Below are 12,126 nucleotides of genomic sequence, written 5' to 3' on the forward strand. Positions count from 1 at the left end.
ATAAACATCTGTCTTAATCATGATCGACTCATTCGAACGAATCGTTTGAACGAATGAATCAATGACTCGCTTATTAAGATGGATGCCTGGCGACACCTAATGGCGGTTTAGTGTTGTTTAAAAGCATCATTCTTTCCCACATGTGTGTGATTTGTGTGTGCAACATTATCATTATTTTTCTTTCACTATTATATTAGCGATTTAAAAGCACCCACTCGTGTCACACGTCGATTAACCGGTGGGAAAATATCCTCAGACACATACCTAATAAATGTATATTTAAATACAATATTGGCCTACCTGGTAAAAAGTTTTATATACTATTTTGATGTCCTTTTGGACACAAGAGGGCAGTATAGCCCTATGTTTGCTTTTTTGTTGAACCAAATAGCACTAAATAGCCTGTTTTAACTTTTTCATTCTTCTTGAATTGCAAAAACAGAATAAAATGGGTTTAGTTGTGATATTTGTATTCTTTTATATAGAAATAAATGGTATATAATTACATTTTTAGAAGATTTTTAGTGTTTCCTTTTTGGACATTACTTTAATCCCTCGCCATAGCAAAACCATTTGAGATATTTATTATCCATTCACAATTTAGCATATTTAATGTAGTTTCATCATGTTGAAAAAGTTTGGTACGAATAAAATAAATAGTTTAAGAGGAGTGGCTAAAAATTCAGAGGCTGATTTTGCAAAAAAATTCACATTCAGACCAAAATATCTGACTTCCTGATGGCCAGAGCTATTGAATGTAAATTAGAAAGTTGTCCGGCTTGATGAGAACAATATACAAACTGTTTTTTCTTTACTGTAGTTAAAACTAACCCCCCCACTTTTGTCAAAAGCATGTTGAAAGTGACACACTTCCTGCTGCCAGTTGGTGGCGCTATAACTTTGACTCACAATAGCTACATCCATCTGATCGGCCTCTTACCACGAACACACTGCTGAAGTTTCATCAAGATCAGTTAATGTATGCAGAAGTTATTCCACTTCCGTGTTTCTCTTTTCTCGCCATAAATTCGATTCCTCGCCACAGCCAAACCGTTCGAGATATCAAAAATCCGTCCGCAATTTAGCATCCTCAAAGTCTTGACTACATGCACACCGAGTTTGAAGGGGACACGGTGAATTTTCTAGGAGGAGTATTTCACATTCCACAGCAAGCGTTTTCCAAACAACCCATAATAGCCGACTTCCTGTTGGGCTGGCGTAAAACTTGACCGGGGTAAAGTTGTTCGGCCCGATGAGATCTATATGTGTACCGAGTTTCATATTAATTCATGCGAGCGTGTTTGATATATGGATCAAGTTTTAGAACCCCGTTCAAGGGGGCGCTGTTGAGCCCCCCAGCCACGCCCGGGTACCAGCTTCAGCCCGGCCCTGATGGCCGTGGGTTCTGACCTGTGTGCAAAGTTTCAAGAGTTTTTGAGCACGTTAAGGACCCCAAAAGCCCCTGAAACCTTGATTAACAATATAAAAGCAATAGTCAAATCCCCCCCTCCCCTCACACACACACAGACACAGAGAGAGGGAGAGAAAATTCTTCAGAAAATCCACATTCAAACCAAAATATCTCTCTTCCTGTTGGTCGGAGATGGTTCATGTAAATTAGAAAGTTGTCCGTCTTGATGAGAACAATACACATACCAAGTTTTGTGATTCTAGGAAAAACTAAGCCCCCATTTTTGACTAAAGGTGGCGCTACTGAGCCATTCCACCACGCCCGTTTCTGAAACTTTGCACATGTCTACGGGCTAATAAATGTGATGTGTCTGTTGAGTTTCATGCAATTTCAAGTATGTTAAGAGTCTCAAAAGCATCAAAAAATAATATTAAAGTTTGATGCGTTGCCACGGCAACAGTATCTAAGATATCAATAATCCTTTCACAGGTTTACATCTGCCGTGTGTCTACATTGTACGCATAAAGTTTGAAGCAAATCGGGTAAAAATAAGACACTGATTTCAAAGCATTTTGAAAGTGATGTACTTCCTGCTGCCTGTTGGTGGCGCTATAACTTTGACTCACAATAGTCACATCCATGTGATCGGCCTCTTACAACGAACACACTGTTGAAGTTTCATCAAGATCAGTTAATGTATGCAGAAGTTATAACACACTTCCTGTTTCATGTTTTCGCCATAAATTTGTTTCCTCGCCACGGCCAAACCGTTCGAGATATCAAAAATCCGTCCGCAATTTAGCATCCTCAATGTCTTGACTTCATGCACACCGAGTTTGGAGGCGAATCGATGAATTCCCTAGGAGGAGTACATTAAATTCCACAGCATGCGTTTCCAAACAACGCTAAATAGCCAACTTCCTGTTTGGCTGGCGTAAAACTTAGAGCACGAAAGTTGTTCGGCCCAATGAGATCTATATGTGTACCGAGTTTCATATTATTACATGCAAGCGTGTTTGATTTATGGACACGTGTTTGGATCCCGTTCCAGGGGGCGCTGTCGAGCCCCCCTGCCACGCCCGGGTACCAGCTTCAGTCCGGCCCTGATGGCCGCGGGTTCTGACGTGTGTGCAAAATTTCAAGAGTTTTCGAGCATGTTAAGGGCCCCAAAAGTGCCCGAAAGGTTGACAAAATAATAATAATAATAATAATAATAATAATAATAATAATAATAATCCTACCGAAAACAATAGGGCCTTCGCCCTTTCAGGGCTTGGGCCCTAATAATAATCCTACCGAAAACAATAGGGCCTTCGCCCTTTCAGGGCTTGGGCCCTAATAATAATAATAATCCTACCGAAAACAATAGGGCCTTCGCCCTTTCAGGGCTTGGGCCCTAATAATAATAATCCTACCGAAAACAATAGGGCCTTCGCCCTTTCAGGGCTTGGGCCCTAATAATCCTACCGAAAACAATAGGGCCTTCGCCCTTTCAGGGCTTGGGCCCTAATAATAATAATAATCCTACCGAAAACAATAGGGCCTTCGCCCTTTCAGGGCTTGGGCCCTAATAATAATAATAATAATAATCCTACCGAAAACAATAGGGCCTTCGCCCTTTCAGGGCTTGGGCCCTAATAATAATAATAATAATAATAATAATAATAATAATAATAATAATCCTACCGAAAACAATAGGGCCTTCGCCCTTTCAGGGCTTGGGCCCTAATAAACTTTATTTTATATAGCGCCTCAAAAGCAGCTTCTCAAGGCACTTTACACAAAAAATACAAAGAGAGAAAAATACAAAGATAGAAATACAAAGCATTAAAAAAAAAAAAAAGAACACTGGAATACAAAATAATTAAAACCATCAAGAAAAAGTTAAGCTAACCAGCTTGAGAGGAGCACAAATAACGCTTGGGAATTTATATAGTTAAGAGCGCAGACAGATACTGACGGGCAAGACCATACTGTCAGGTTTCGTACAAACGAAGCAGGCAAGATGGTAAGTTTGATATTTGAATAGCAGAATGGATCGGACACAGCATGAAAGGCGAGTAAACAGGAAGTAGATAATTGGATGAAGCTTAACTGAATGATAACAAAGTCTCTCTTTCTCTTGCAGATGCAGATGATGAAGATTCTCTGAAGATGGACTGAAGACAGGCTGAAGAAGAAGATTGGGATCGACAGTAAGTATGCAGGTAGGTGAAGTAGAGAGTCTGTGTGTCATGAATAGACATGTATTGACGAGACCAGACAAAGAGTGAGTGACTGAGTGCTGAATATAAAGGTGAGCTGGTGATGGGATCCAGGTGATGGTGATTACTACTTAGGAGAATAAGTGCAGGTGTGTGCCAAGGAGGATTCTGGGGAGTGTAGTGCAGAGACAGATGAGGAAGACAGACAGTAGATGTGACACATACAGTGCCTGATGTGAGCATTTGGATTTTAAAATCCTGAACCTGACCGGGAGCCAATTCAGTATTGGAGTGATGTGTTCATTTGTCCTGACTCCAGTCAAGATCCTAGCAGCAGAATTTTGCACGAATCAAGCGTGTGTCTTTCATATGTGACACCTCCCTAGTAAGCAATTTGAGGGAAAAACAGTAAAAGATGTGCCAGAGAAACTAGGCAAGCAGAGTGTTGAAGAGGAAACAGGTGTAGCATGAATTATGGACATTGTCAATTTTAGAACTGAAAAAATGAACACTGAAAGATTATTACACAACGGATCTGAAACAGGCAGAGAGGTGCCAGTGTTAACTTTGAGGAGTCTGTTTATAGTCTATGACATGTACTGTATATTCGGTTTTGGTTTGGTTTTATTGTTTCTGTTCCCTGCACGTGTATGTTGACTTAGGGTACGTTTACACGACAACGATGTACTAAAAACTGAAAAGTTTTTGCTTTGCTTTTTTTTTTTTGCGTACAGACGAAAACATTGTAAAAATGATCCCGTTCACAAGGATCCACGAAAATGACTATAAAAGCTGTATTATTCATGCCAGGCCAGTAGATGGCGATGTCACTTTGTAAAGAAACACTTCACACCTTTAGACTGAACAGGTAACACATGCGCATGACATCACCGCTTTCACAAATTCGTGTTTTTGTAGATGACACCGTTACACGAAGCCGATAATGATCGTTTTCAAAACACTGCACTTTGAAACCTGGGGCCCGTTCTTCGTACGTCGCTAACTCAGTTAGCTGGATTTGATTGTTGGCGATTTGGCATGATCTTGGATTGTTTGGTTCTTCAACGCTCATCCTGGACTTGCTGTCATAGCAACAGGTGCGCAATCTTAAACCTGCTCGGGAGCAGGCTTATTTCATGTAAACCGGATTAGATCCCGGCTTCAAAAGCGGAGCTGGTACGGGAAGTCCAGCGCAGCGCGACTAGTGCACTTTCTGAGAGATATATTTTTTCTCGTGATTCGTGAGATTGTCGTTTTTTGTCGCTTTTAGGTTTAAAAAACAGTTTTAGTTTTTTGTGGCATTTCCAAGCCACTGTTGTAAAGCAGTTTTTTTTTTTTAGGCTATCATAATTTTTTATGAAGATCATACAATCATGACCATGCCGATTACAGATATGTCACTCAAGCTTCACTAACGTGATTGGTAGACTATAGGCTACCACAGACTGCCATCAAGGCCTCAATGAAGGGGATTATGTGAACAGAAAGGGGGTTCACAATGTAAATGTGCAGCCCAGTTACTATTGTGATTCTTAATATTCCAGATTAGTAATATTATATCAAATTAAAAAAAAGGCAATTGACTAAAATCTTCCATATCACAAATGTGAAAGCAAAATGGCCAGGATCTGTGCATGACTTAAGAATCTTCAGAGATTCACATTTATGCACATTATTTGAAATTGGTAAGAAAAGTTCCACAATTAAATATCAAGCTCACTGTATTACATACACTTATGCTGATCCTAACAGAACTGCATTTTTTCATAGGTGATTATGACATGTTCCTGCCTGCAGACAGGTAAAGTTATTTATGCACTTGCAGGTAGGCTAGTTCCTCCATATGACAGTTATCTGAGAGGGTTTATTCACTGGAAACAAATGGACATTACAAAGTCTTATACTTTCTTTCCTTTGGAAAGTTAGAAAATGTCCACTTACTGCACATATTTCAGCCACCACTTTCTTGGGAACAGATACAAGTGTTGGTGTATTATGTAAAAGTGCACAAAAGAGGAAAACACAATGTCATTACAATGAACTACACTCGGGAAAAATTAGATCAATAACTCATGGCAAAATATTTTTACATAGGCTAAGTTTATCAGTTTTCACTTTCACAAGTCAAAGCAATTCATCATTACTCAAGATTTAACAGTTGAAATGACTATACGGCCTTAATTTAATGCAGCAAAAAATTATTTTACAGTGTAGGCTACTAAGATCTTTTCTATTTTTTTTTTTCAGCCTTTTTCTTGGTTGCTTTTATAAACAGACAACCATTTATTTAACAGTGCCTTTTATAAAAGAGACTATAATATAACTAAAAATGACCATTATGTAAAATATTTTTGTACTTCTCTTTTATTTGTTCCCATGTTCTAGTGTGGTGACTCTGACATTACAATGAACAAATTAATTATGCAATTATTAAAATACAAATATATAGGCTATTAAGTGATAAAAACATCTAACATCTAACTTCTAATGGATTTAAATTGTCTGCTACTTTTTGCCAGCCCTCTCTCCTGGCTTTTGCAGACTTTGAGGTGTTCCCTGGCGTTTTGATTAAACATTAAAATTCCGAATAAACTTCGACTATTAGTTCTTGCTCTGCTGAGGAGAAAAACTGTGCGCACTCTTTGGCCACGCTGAACAGCCAAGCGTTGCTGATCAATGTTTCTACTATCGATACATATCCCCTTTTAACCAGCGCAATCTCAGATAACTCAATCCAGCGATACTAATCATATCCGGCAAGTGTGTTCGAAGAACCGAGTTAGCCAGATCATGATTAGCACGATGATATCATCTTGGATGTGTCATTTGATCTCGGATGTAATAAGCAACGTACGAAGAACGGGCCCCTGTTCTTTACATCGCTGGTAGCCCACATTGTGATATGTTGTCCCATTTAGAGCACTGGTAATCCGGATTTGGTTATCTTGAAAACTGTGTATCTGGATCAGGGTGATCCAGTCCAATGTTGCTTTGAAAAAAACGGCATAAAAGTAAGACGGATTACCTGATCCTGAACAAGAAAAAATGTGATTTCCAAATCCGGATAATTTTGATCCAGATTAAATGTTTTGAACAACTGGCCCATTAAGATGAAGTAGAGATATGCATATCACAATTGACAAAAAAAAACAAAGCATAAACAAACTCAAAATTAAAGAACCACTATAAACAAATAATTAAATAAACTTGGCAGTATAACTCAACCGTAATAATGGTTAGATGAAATCAATATATATCCAATAATCACAATAAATGAATTGAAACAAAAATACAAATTCAGAAATACCAAACTAATTGAAACCAATTAAAGAAATAAACCAGAAAAGAAAACAAAAGAGACTTAAAGGGATACTCCACCGTTTTTTTCATATTAAACTATGTTATTCCCTTAACTAAGACGAGTTGATACATACCTCTCTCATCTCAGTGCGTGCACTTAATCGCTCTGGCGCGCGGTGACACTCTGATAGTACTTAGCTTAGCCCAGTATATTCAATGGTATCTAACAGCAATGAATTTAGAAGTGACCAAACACATCAACGTTTTCCCTATTTAAAAACAGTTACACGAGTAGTTAGACGACCAAGTATGGTGACACAAAATAAAACGTGGCGCTTTTCTAAGCGGGTTAAAAAGGATAACTATAATGTATGGCGGTATAGCACTTTTGGGAGTACTTCGACTGGCGCAGTAAAAAGTCACGCCTGATCCTCTTGTGCTATTACGTATCCTTAAAGGAAAAGATACAAATTACAGAGGTAAGTGTTTGAATTCCGCTGACATGCTGTCACTAGCTAGCTTGAATGTCAAAGTTTATTTATATAGCTAGCACATGAATGTGTCAGATAAGTGCAATACGTGTGTCAGATAAAACATCCTTTTTAATTAATTGAAAAAATATGATTTACATCATTGGTAGGAATACATATTTAGTTTCTCAGTGGCTCCAAAAACTTTGCCTGACGAGCCGCAAGATGTTGTTTAGCATAGCTAGGTAACAGCTAGGCACTGCCTATACTGTACATGTAAATGTCGCTAGCATGTCAGATAAGCTCCAGGCTACTGATAGAACATAGTTGAGAATTATTATTATGGCTGTCATAGGCTACCAATGCCCAAACATGTTGCTATATGGTGTGATAATTTTTCCCTCTCCTACTGCAGTGTCAGATTTAGTTAATATGGAAGTGGCAGTTAGGGCGAACTGCTACTGTTCTATGAGGAAAAACGAGGAGCCTCAAACCCTGCAGGTTGCAGTGCTAGGATGCCCAGGCCAGAGTCTGAAATCATGCTCTATCCATGCAAAGCAACATGCTTGACTCGCTTTTCGTAGTCTTTTGTGCATCAATGGAACTGTTACACTTAAGAGTACCTTCCTGACCACGTTAAAATGTAAATCTGGTTAAACCAGATTTACATTTTGGGATTCATACAATAGGCCCATCTCAAATTTGTAATATGTAGCGCCTAATGAAATAGAGCATGGTTACAGACCTGCACAAGTTCAGGTGCATGTTCAGTGTGTGCGTGTTTTTATTTTTATTGTTTCTTGTTGCTGTTCCAAAATACTCTCTCTCTCCAGATCTGCTGTTGCAGATAGTAATGTTTTGTTTCATGTCTGCGGTTGCAGATTTTGTTATATATCTGCTGTTGCAGATTCTCTGTTCTCATATTTGTTCCTTAATTTTCTTAAAGTCCACTGATGTTTGTGTTTCCCTGAAGTATGTTCTCTATGTCTAGATTGTGATGAGTGCAGTTACACCGGTGCAGTTAAATGGATGCTCCTTCTCATGTGCTGCTGGAGAGGCGTTATGCAATCATGTGGTTGCACTTCCATTTCAGACGCACCACAACAGCTTCACAGGGGAGAAATGCCAACTCTTCTGTCGTGCACCAGTGAGCTTCAATCATGGCACCGACCAAGGACACAGGTTTGTGTGTATCCCTCAGGTCTAGCCAAACAACCTGTATAGTCTACTCAATTATAATTTTTGAAGTTCTAGTATTAAAACATGTGACTAACACTGTCTTAAGTATACAGGTGAAACTCAAAAAAATTGAATATTGGGCAAAAGTTCATCTATTTCAGTAATTCAAAGAAGTGAAACTAATATATTTAGTATATATAGCTATATACATATGCATGGTTATACTTTTCAGAAGGCCGACATTTCTGTATTTAAAATCCTTTTTTAATTGATTTCATGTAAAATTCTAATTTTCTGAGATTTTAATCTAAATTTTTTACATCATTTAATTTTCAAAAGCTGTAAGCCATAATCATCAAAATTATAAGTTTTGCACAATATTCTAATTTCTTGAGTTTCATCTGTATATAGATGTATACTTACAATAGGACTTATTTCCTTAAATATTGATATTCTCTGAAACTTTTTACTGCATTTTTTCCCTTTTTTTTGTTTTGGTTTTGCTCCAGGGGATTAGCCCGGAACCCACGGACCAACTTGTGGTGAGGAAACCCAAGGCACCTGGACACAGTTGTGTCAAATCAACACTGTATCGAGCCTACGCAGGTAAGTGCTGTATGTATCTTTTTATTCATTAGGACGTGTGTAAAACATTTAATGACTAATAGTTCCTGTTACTTGTCTTCGTAGGACCCCTTCCTGACCCTGTGGTGCTGTCTGTTGGAGATGAACTGCGAGACCTTCGACCTCAGCCTGGAATATGCAAGATCGTATGTGACCTGGCCGACCTAACTTTAGTGGATTCTAATGGATTCATTCAATCCCACACACTTTATATCCATTTAATTTCTTTTCACAACATTTATTTTATTTTCCCGTTCATGCGATTACTTTCTCTGTAAAATGTATGCTCAATTTTTAACAAAGAACTGGAAAAAAAGATCATTACTGATGACCACAGACACTTTAATTTATTTTTTACAACATTTCTGCACATATTTTCTGCAGTTTAAACTTTTTCAATTTACTGTTTTTTTTGTAAGCATATTTTTGTTCTGTGCAATGCAAATACATCTGACTTGTTCTGTGAAAAAATAAATAAATAAAAAAATGTGTCAACAACAGCATGTGTGTGTAAATGCAAATATTTCTGTGCAGATTGTAGTTGGTAAGACAAAAAGCTAATTTTGCAGTTAGGGTGTGTTTTAATGTGTCACACTGGGACATCACCCTTCACATCCAAAGGGCCTGGATAGTTGGACATTAAGCAACAAATTACCCACAGGTGATTTACAGAGCCTGAAAGGGTCAAAGGAATGGTCTTGTCCCAGATATGATATTCTTTGATCCTTCTGATGGCCCTCTCCACCAAGATCCTAAGTCGGGCGACACTCTGGGTTTTTTCGGTGTCCTCTCTGCTGAACCTGGCGCCTCTTTTAAATGGGGGGATTATGAGGGTGGCCCCAACTTCAGAAAGCATTTTGTCAATGACAAAGCCTTTGTCAGCCATGCATGCATCTCCAGGCTGAAGTAGACGAAGGATTCCTGACTGCTGTGTGATTTCCTTATCTGATAACCAGTGTACAGCTTTGAGATGAAGGTGATAACTCCACATGGGGCAATGCCAATCAGACCTTTGAAGGTGTTGGTGTTCTTGTAGTTAGAAAATGTTTCAGACTGGAGGGTGAGCGATGATGGGGCCTCACACCTGATTTCTGTGCAGTCTAGAATCACTCGCACGTTGGGACAGTACTGGGCATACTTTAATGGCATTGTTGCTTGCACTCGTTCCCTTGTCATCCAAATTGGCTCTGACCCCAAGACAAGGAACAGGTAGTTAGCCCATGTGATGATGACTCTGCTCACTGTGGTGATGCTGATGCCAAATATGTCTGCTATCACCTTCTCTTTCATCCCAACAGCAACGCGACAGCAGTAAAGAAAGAGTTCATCAACAAGTTGCAGTCTCCTGTTAGGGCTGGGTTTCTCCAGTGCCATGACATCAGTTGTCCTCTGGGCTATACTCCAATAGACTAACCTGGAAGCTGAGGGTGCGATGGATTTCCAAAACAACCAAAACACTTTCTCAGACGGAAGGCGGGTATAGAATCGGAATTCATTGTCCGTTGCACAGTACCTGTTGATGTTAAGTGTAAAGGACAGGTCCCTTAGTTTTCTTTCTAGATCTCTCACTTTAGCTTCCAGTAGCCTGATGGTTTCAGCAGCAGCATCCACTATACATATCTGACTGCGTCCACATCCGCGTGGGTATAGTTGTGTTCTGAGGCAGGTTCGTGATTACCGGCAGCAGACTGTTCGTCCTCCTCCACCTCAGACTCAGCACCAGCCTGAACGCCCTCCGCTACTCCTAGGCGTGTGTTAACACGGTCAAAAACTGACCGACGACAGGGCTGATTATCCCCCCAGTTATTCCAGGGAAACCAGGTTGGTATAGTATTGGCTCCAACCACTTTCCAAGACGTAGATGCTCTCCTTTTCAAAATGCAAACTGCAAACAAAAGTGCTGCCCTGGAGAATATTAAAAGAAGGCCCCTCATCCCTCCTTATTAACCTAACCCAAGACTTGCGGAGTGTTTCATCCTTCGGGAAAGCGGGAAAGCTGAGGTATGGCTGTCTACGTCCTGATGCAGAGCAACCCGGTGCACTACAACAACAGCTGCGGGTGTAGCCTGCCATTGTTGTCATAGCTCTAGCCGTTCGCCAGTAAGGTAAACGTTTCTATGGTAACGGCGAGTTGGACCAATCAGCAGACGTTGCTGCTACGCTTAGGATTGTGGGTAGTGTAGTTTTTTTTTCATAAGATCGCAGATAAAACATGTTTTTCTTAAAACAAGGTTGATTTCATATGAACTTATAGCTTCTACAGGAGCACAAACCTTACTTTCACAACCTCATGGTCAGCTCGTGGTCAGTCTACCTCGGATGGTTTAGAAATTATGCTGATAATCTAAATCCTTATCAAGAAATACTGTTGACCGGAAGTTCTGAATCCCTACTCCGTGTTCCGGAAGCTGGAAGTGTGACATAGGCCTATACGCGTCAACACTCCGCTCCAACACCAGCAGCAAGGCGCGTCATGACGTCACGGCCCCGGAAAATGACACACACCTGCAACTGGCACCCCGTACTCTTATACACCCATGGTCCCAGTCCATTGGCCAAACCTCAAATTACAAAATTAGGAGGGGTAATAGGCCATCCTGCCACATTGGCAACACTGAAGACAGCGCTTTCTACAGCAAAAGCATGACATGCCAACACTCCTCAGCAATAAATGCTAGAATCATGAGACGTTTTTAGTAGTGATATTAGAAATGAAGCTTTTCAAAGCTTTGAATCAATTGAACCAATTGCTTTGCAAAATAATTCACTGTTTTAAAGGGTTCGAAACGCCACGCGCTGGTGACCCCTGCTGGCCAGAACAGTGCTGTGAATGCAACAAGAACTCAGGCCAAAGTGCATAAAAACGAGAAAAAACACATATTGCAAACACATAACAAACGTTTTATTGTAAGTAAATATAAAATGCAATCAACTATAA

The 12,126-nt window shown here is 39.7% G+C and overlaps 1 long non-coding RNA gene across 1 annotated transcript; it reads left to right on the top strand.

Moving 5' to 3' along the window:
- The first annotated feature begins 3,124 nt into the window (after nucleotides 1–3,124).
- Nucleotides 3,125–11,369, top strand: LOC311084574. The gene is made up of 4 exons (XR_014606554.1): nucleotides 3,125–3,618; nucleotides 8,377–8,567; nucleotides 9,074–9,170; nucleotides 9,255–11,369. It is a non-coding gene; the product is annotated as an uncharacterized lncRNA (long non-coding RNA).
- The last annotated feature ends 757 nt before the right edge of the window (nucleotides 11,370–12,126 follow it).

This window comes from Abramis brama, assembly GCF_963993115.1.
Source record: "Abramis brama genome assembly, chromosome: 6".
NCBI classification, from domain to species: Eukaryota; Metazoa; Chordata; class Actinopteri; order Cypriniformes; family Leuciscidae; genus Abramis; species Abramis brama.